This window comes from Giraffa tippelskirchi, chromosome 11, assembly GCF_054371585.1.
Source record: "Giraffa tippelskirchi isolate mGirTip1 chromosome 11, T2T-mGirTip1v1.2.pri, whole genome shotgun sequence".
Taxonomy (NCBI): Eukaryota; Metazoa; Chordata; class Mammalia; order Artiodactyla; family Giraffidae; genus Giraffa; species Giraffa tippelskirchi.
In genome coordinates, this window is record NC_137285.1 from 83,564,891 (window position 1) to 83,572,958 (window position 8,068).

General features: G+C 44.2%; 1 long non-coding RNA gene across 1 annotated transcript; it reads left to right on the forward strand.

Moving 5' to 3' along the window:
- Positions 1-1,465: 1,465 nt before the first annotated feature.
- LOC145527803 (uncharacterized) lies at positions 1,466-6,695 on the forward strand. Its single transcript, XR_014069875.1, has 3 exons — positions 1,466-2,159; positions 3,825-5,097; positions 5,428-6,695. It is a non-coding gene; the product is annotated as an uncharacterized LOC145527803 (long non-coding RNA).
- Positions 6,696-8,068: the final 1,373 nt, after the last annotated feature.

An 8,068-nucleotide genomic window follows, 5' to 3' on the forward strand; every position in this document is an offset into this window, starting at 1 on the left:
TAGCTAGAGGAAGTTCTAGTGCCATTTTTACTTTACTGTATGTGGCTTTTCACTTTACTTAACAAATACAATCTGGGGATGTTCATAATACACTTAACACACAAATACTGTTGGTTTTACAATTTCTGTCAACATAGGTGAAAATCAAGCACATTAGAATTTTATTATTTTATTAAAAAAGAATTACTTAACTTAAAAAAGCTCTTAAGGCTATTTGTTCTTGGTAGGAGTCAACTTCAATTTATATGCCAGTTTTGACGAACTGGCAATGCTATCTGGAATGCTGTGTTGGACACAAAGAGAAAAACACTCCATAACACTCTCTAACTGCCAAGGGCCCAGGTGGCAGGGGTGAGGGGACTGGTCACCTCTTTGCCATTTTTCATCTAGTCCAATCTTAAACTGTCCAGACGTTACTCCTCATCAGTTCTCTTGCTCCCACCACCGTTCTCTTATTGGATAAGCGTAGAGCCAGGTTTTCCCAGAGACAGCAGTAGGTAAGGGAGGAAGGAAAGTCTGGCAATTCTCCTGATCCCAGAGTGGGCCTTAGGGGACCCAGAGGCATCAGGAAGGAGCTGCAAGGCTGAGAGATGATGTGCCAGATGGGGCATTTCAGTGAGGAGGGCAAAGAAAGAAACTCGAGGCACAGAACCAGCCAGACACAAGAGGATCCTGGCGGGTAAACACTGTTTAATGTGATGACTGTGTATCAAACCTGAAATCAGCATGTAGCCCCTGTCAGGGAGCCAGCAGGGTGCCTCTAAGTGCTTACTTGGGCCCTTGCATGTGTATATTTTCCTGCTCTAACACATACTTAAGGCAGATGCCGGGTTGTGGTGAGGGATCTCATTTATGGTTATTTACCTGAGCCAAGCTGTGATGCTCGTGTGGACAAGTCTCTACTTATTTTGTCCCTTTTGAAGGATTTAAAAAAAAATCCTCCTACTGATTCTCCTGCTGTAATTCTTCCTGTTTGTTTCTGGATCTTAGAAAAGAAGGAAAGTTTGTAGTGTGGAGATGCTCACTCCAAAGACTACCAAGGAAAAGCCAGAGGTCCTTCCTTTGCTAGCAAGACTAGAACTCTTTTTCAGAAAATGTTAAAGGACCACTGTGCTTTAGAATTAATTAGCAGGCCTGAGGTGCTGTCCTTAGAAAGCTCTGCTTGCAAGGATGGCCTTTGGATGGCTTTCAGAAACATGATTTTGGAAGGGTTCCCACCATTAACAGATTGAGTGGCTCACTGTGCCTAAACTGCTTGGGCAAACAATGTGGTTTATGCAGAACACCTGCTTTCCTTGTGGAAGTCAGAAATTTGGATTCATGCCTGGCAGAGGCTGGAAGAGGGGCCATGTCAACTGCACCCAATAAAAGCCCTGGGCAGTGAGTCTCTAGTGAGCTTCCCTCATTGACAACAATTCACATATCTCGTCACAGCTCATTGCTAGGAGATTTAAGAATGTCCTGTGTGGTTCCGCTGGGAGAGAACACTTGCAGACTCACACCCGGCTTCCCCTAGACTTGGTCCTTCTGCTTTTGCCTTTGCTGAGTTTCTCTGTACCCCTTCACTACCGTAAATCATAACCATGAATGCGACTGTATGCTGAGTCCTGTCCATTCTACAAACTATGCCACAGATTTTATTTTCTTGGGCTCCAAAATCACTGCAGAAGCCATGAAATTAAAAGGCACCTTCTCCTTGGAAGAAAAGCTATGACAAACCTAGACAGCATATTAAAAAGCAGAGATATCCCTTTGCCAACAAAGGTCTGTATAGTCAAGGCTATGGTTTTTCCAGTAGTCAGGTATGGATGTGAGAGTTGGACCACAAAGAAGGCTGAGCACTGAAGAATTGATGCTTTTGAACTGTGGTGTTGGGGAAGACGCTTGAGAATCCCTTGGACTGCAAGGAGATCAAACCAGTCAGTCGTAAAGGAAATCAACCCTGAATATTCATTGGAAAGAATGATGCTGAAGGTGAAACTCCAATACTTTGGCCACCTGATGGGAAGAGCTGATTCTTTGGAAAAGATCTTGATGCTGGGAAAGATTGAAGTCGGGAGCAGAAGGGGGCGACAAAAGATGTGATGGTTGGATAGCATCACCAACTCAATGGACATGAATTCGAGCAAACTGCAGGAAACAGTGAAGGAGAGGGAAACGTGGTGTGCTGCAGCCCATGGGGTCACAAGGAGTCAGACACGACATTGCCACTGAACAACAACAAAGATGGACATGGGGAATCCTTCAATACAACCACTTTTGCTTTACCATACTCTAGGGGTATAAGAAGTGGGATCTGAAACTTAAATATAAGGTGTGAACTCCATAATCATCAGCTAGAGAATCAACCTATGTCTTGGACATGTGGGGAAACATGATGAACTTTCTGTAGCAATTGCAGAAGGGATATTTTTCCCTTGAAAAGTATCATTTAATTTGTAACCTGATCCTGTATGGAAGAAAAGAAAGTTGCTGTGTAAGTAAATGCTAGTTAATACGAATGATCTTCCTTGCAGTAGACCTCAAAACTAGAAATCTAAGATTCCTCCTTACATTTTTTTTTAGGCCCTGCCCACTTTTTTAAAGGCATTTAGGAGTTGGTGATGGACAGGGAGGCCTGGCGCACTGCAGGCCATGGGGTCACAAAGAGTCAGACACGACTGAGCGACTGAACTGAACTGAACTGAGAAAACCTTAAACGTAAGGACCTCAGAGCTCATCACCCCTTCTCCTAGGAAAATAGAAATCCTCCTTAGAACATTCCTCTCAGTTACTGCTTGAGCATTTCCCTTACACTTAACAGCTTCTCTAGTCTTTCCTCCAAAGTGCCCTACGGAAATAATTCTTTTTGGCAAAGAAGTAGTTACAGATGTAGTGCAAATCAGATTCACAAATATTATTATCTATAAGCATGCTTGTTTTCACTTTAAAAAATCATCTGAACTTTGCTTTCTATTTCATTGTATGCTTGTGTTTGCTTAACATAAAAATAGTATGGACTCAGGCATAACCTGGCACATGCATGTTCTACAGAGATTTTATCACCTTTCTAAAAGGCACTGCTGCTGCTGCTAAGTCGCTTCAGTCGTGTCCGACTATTAGCAACCCCAGGCTCCTCCATCCGTGGGATTTTCTAGGCAAGAGTACTGGAGTGGAGTGCCATTGCCTTCTCCGCTAAAATGCACAGTCTGAAATAAAATACGTTTTATGTAATATTTTCCTAATTAAAAAAATACATAAATGCACAAAGGAAAAAAGATAACAGTCATACATAAACTCCTTCTGTCCTCAAGATAACTACTAATATTTAAGTGCATGTGTCAGAAAGAAAACTTGTTTCAAGGAAAAAATGAGCAACTATAATTTATTGGAAGGAAGGTTATGACCAACCTAGATAGCATATTTAAAACTAGAGACATTGCTTTGCCAACAAAGGTCCGTCTAGTCAAGGCTATGGTTTTTCCAGTAGTCACGTATGGATATGAGAGTTGGACGGTGAAGAAAGCTGAGCACCAAAGAATTGATGCTTTTGAACTGTGGTGTTGGAGAAGACTCTTGAGAGTCCCTTGGACTGCAAGGAGATGCAACCAGTCCATCCTAAAGGAGATCAGTCCTGGGTGTTCATTGGAAGGACTGATGTTGAAGCTGAAACTCCAATACTTTGGCCACCTCATGCGAAGAGTTGACCCATTGGAAAAGACCCTAATGCTGGGAAGGATTGGGGGCAGGAGGAGAAGGGGGCGACAGAGGATGAGATGGCTGTATGGCATCACCAACTCGATGGACATGGGTTTAGGTAGTCTCTGGGAGTTGGTGATGGACAGGGAGGCCTGGTGTGCTGCAGTTCATGGGGTCTCAAAGAGTCGGACACAACTGAGCAACTAAACTGAACTGAACTGATAGATTCTACTTACATAAAATAGTAAGAAAGAAAAAAAAGAAATTGGGTATTAAAATTTCAATAGAAGGTAGTGACTGCAAATCTAATTTTGACTAGAAGATCTAGTAGTGCGAGAGACAGAAAATTAGATATAATAACCATGCTTCCATTTTAAAACATACCTTTCCAGCAAGGATCTAAATGCTTTAGATCCAATATGGCAAAGACAGAAGCCAGAAAATTCAAGAAAGGCTGTCTACACATTTATTTACCTTGATTCTTTGCTAATGTAAGGTTAGGCATCTGTGTACCCTTTAGTTATATTCACTCATGTGCTGTCAGCAGAATCATTGCACAGGTTCAGAGCAGTGTTGAGAATTTACTTTCCAGTTATATATACACATCTTTCTAAGAGGTAGAGAACTTAGTCTCCTAAGAAAAATGATTGTGTTTGCAAGACTATAAATCTCTGTGTTTGGCTAAATAGGAGACCTAGCAAGGTTTCAAGGGCCTAAAATAAGTGAATGTTGCATATGTGTGCACATATATGTGTACTCTGCCTGCAAGGTACCGTAGAACAATCAGAACATCTGCTTCTCAGATGAGAGACCTGGATACTCAGCTCAGTGCCAGTAAAGCTTGGGTTTCCGCGGCTCAGCGGCTTCTGACGGAGTTCGTCTGTTCCACCCTGAGAGGAAGGTTCGCGGAAGAGCTGTCAGAGGTTTCCGCCCCAGACGGTCTCCTGCTCCGAACCCGATTCCAGGCTTTGAATCTGCCGCGGTGGCTGTGTGAGACTGCAGGCCAGCCGGCCCCCTGCGACCTGAAGGGAACCTGGAGGGTCAGCTGCCCCCGCGGGCCTCGCCTGCCTGCCTTTCAGTCTCCGCGCGGGTGGAGCGGGAGGCAGGGGCCGCCTCGTCAGTTTACCACGAAGACAAGATTGTCGAGCGTCTCCGAGGGCTCTTAGAACATAGGCATTCCACGGACGTCTGTTTTACTTTTTAACAGTTTCCGTTGGTATCAGCAGTTCTGTCGTTAGCGTTTTGCTGAACATCTGATGCTTCCACCTGGGGGAACAGAAAGGCTGGGACGTCATCTCCCCGGCGGGCTGAGGCCCGAGGAGCCCGCCCGCGTCCAGGGGACGTGCTCCGGGCCGGGAGGGCGCCTTCCTGCAGATGGTTTACAGGGGCCTGCGGAGAAGGCAATGTCACCCCACTCCAGTACTCTTGCCTGGAAAATCCCACGGACGGAGGAGCCTGGTGGGCTGCAGTCCATGGGGTTGCGAAGAGTCAGACACGACTGAGCGACTTCACTTTCACTTTTCACTTTCAAGCATTGGAGAAGGAAATGGCAACCAACTCCAGTGTTCCTGCCTGGAGAATCCCGGGGACGGCGGAGCCTGGTGGGATGCCGTCTATGGGGTCGCACAGAGTCGGACACGACTGAAGCGACTTAGCAGCAGCAGCAGCGTTTGTGGCAGGCATTCTCCTGCTCTCGTTTGACGTTAACTGTGCTCCTATTGCGGAGAAGGCAATGGCACCCCACTCCAGTGCTCTTGTCTGGAAAATCCCACGGACGGAGGAGACTGGTGGGCTGCAGTCCATGCGGTCGCTAAGAGTCAGACTGAGCGACTTCACTTTCACTTTTCACTTTCATGCATTGGAGAAGGCAATGGCACCCCACTCCAGTACTCTTGCCTGGACAATCCCATGGACGGAGGAGCCTGGTAGGCTGCAGTCCATGGGGTCGCGAAGAGTCAGACACAACTGGGCAACTTCACTTTCACTTTTCCCTTTAATGCATTGGAGAAGGAAATGGTAACCCACTCCAGTGTTCTTGCCAGGAGAATCCCAGGGACGGGGGTGCCTGGTCGGCTGCCGTCTATGGGGTTGCACAGAGTCGGACACAACTGAAGCGACTCAGCAGCAGCATATGTGTGCGCACACATGCATGCACGCATATGCGCACCGGGGAAGACAGAGGGAGAAGTATCAGGAGGGGCAACACTGCTGTTGAACAATAGCCACGTTCCTTCAGGCATCTGGCTAAAAAGATTGGGTTTGCTCCAGTGTTTGGAAATTTGATGTAGCTACAGTGTTTGAAAGAAACAGAACTTGCCCTGTAAGAACTTGTCCAAGTTCTGCTTCTGGTTCTGCTGTTTAAAGTTGGTGGTATGGTGTGTGTGTACTATCTCTTCAGCTGTGTCCTACTCTTTGCAACCCCATGGACTGTAGCCCACCAGGCTCCCGCTGTCCATGGAATTTCCTGGGCAAGAATACTGGAGTGGGTTGCTATGCCCTCCTCCAGGGGATCTTCCCAACCCAGGGATCGAACCTGGGTCTCTTACGTCTCCTACATTGGCAGGCAGGTTCTTTACCACTGAGCTACCTGGGAAGCCAATTGGTGGGTATTGGTGACACAGTAGTGAGCACAACTGCCTTTCAGCTGGGCTCCTGCAAGCCATTCCACGTCTCTGAGCCCGTTTTCCCATCAATAAAATGAGAATCACAATACCAACTAGAAGGATTCAAGTTAGTATAATTTAGACTGTCTGTAATAAATACTTAATACATGAGAGCTCAGATGGTAGTTATTGCTGACAAAATAAAACAATTTACATGAAAGCACTTTGTAATCTATACAGCTATTGAGAGTGGGAGGAAGCCAAACCTTACTGGAATGCTAATATTTAGAACTAAGGATTACAATTATTAAGGACCTCATTGACTAAGGAAGGGAAACAGCTTTCACCTGGAGGGACAGCTCTACTCAATGAGTATCTGCTGAAAGAAGTGCTGCCTTGTGAAAAAAAAAAAAATCCAGAAGCCATATCCAGACTCAGAAAGAGTTTTTGAGAAATTAGTTATGTCTTCCATGAGTACAGGAAGGAAAACGAATTCCAACACTCATGCCTGGCATTGCAATCTTAGGTCATGGAAAGAAATCTGACCTCACACCCACCTCCAGCACTTATGGAAAGCTCCTGCTTGCATGCCAGCTCTGATCTGCAGCTGCTCCTCTCAAGGTTATAGAAAAACATTTCATGAACAGAAAATGTCAGTCGTAAACATCAGACTCATATGCTATACACATGGGTGAGAACCACAATATCCCGAACTTTGCAAGTTCATCCAAATACATAATCTCAAATTACTGAGTAACAGCAAAAAAGAGCAGGGAATCTTTTCAACCCCAATCCAAAGACAAAATTGGACATCAGTTCCCACTAACATGAGAGCAGTTATAGTGCTACTTTTAGGGTTTTTATGAGGAATAAATTAGATGAATATTTATTAAATGCCTAGAGTAGGATCTAGAACATAACAATCCTTCAATATTATTGAGCTGTTGTTATGATGAACATTATTTATTATCTGTTATTTCAACAATTTATGGTGATTTGATTTAGGTCATACCTAGATGGTCTAATGTTTTCCCTACTTTCTTCAGTTTAAGCCTGAATTTTGCAATAAGAATTTCATGATCTGAACCACAGTCAGCTCCTGGTCTTCTTTTTGCTGACCATACAGAGCTCCTCCATCTTCAGCTGCAAAGAATATAATCAATCTGATTTCAGTATTGACCATCCAATGATGTCCATGTGTAGAGCTGTCTCTTATGTTGTTTGAAGAGGGTGTTTGCTATGATCAGTGTGTTCTCTTAGCAAAACTCTGTTAGCCTTTGCTCTGCTTCATTTTGTAGTCCAAGGCCAAACTTGCCTGTTAATCCAGGTATCTCTATTTTTTTAATTGTTTAAAAATTTATTTGTTTTTTAATTGAAGGATAAATGCTTTACAGAATTGTTCTGGTTTCTGCCAAACATCAACTTGAATCAACCATAGGCAAATATATGTCCCCTCCCTCTTGAGCCTCCCTCCCTCCAGGTATCACTTGACTTCCTATTTTTGCATTCCAATCCCTTATGATAATGTAAAGGGTATCTTTATTGGTGTTAGTTCTAGAAGGTCTTATAGGTCTTCATAGAACAATTTGACTTCAGCTTCTTTGGCATTAGTGGCTAGGGCATAGACTTGATTTACTGTGATGTTGAATGGTTTGCTTTGGAAACAAACCAAGATCATTCTGTCATTTTTGAGATTGTGCCCAAGTACTGCATTTCAGACTCTTGTTTTGACAAATAGATTCAAGGGATTATTTTTGGTAGACAGAGTTCCTGAAGAACTATGAATG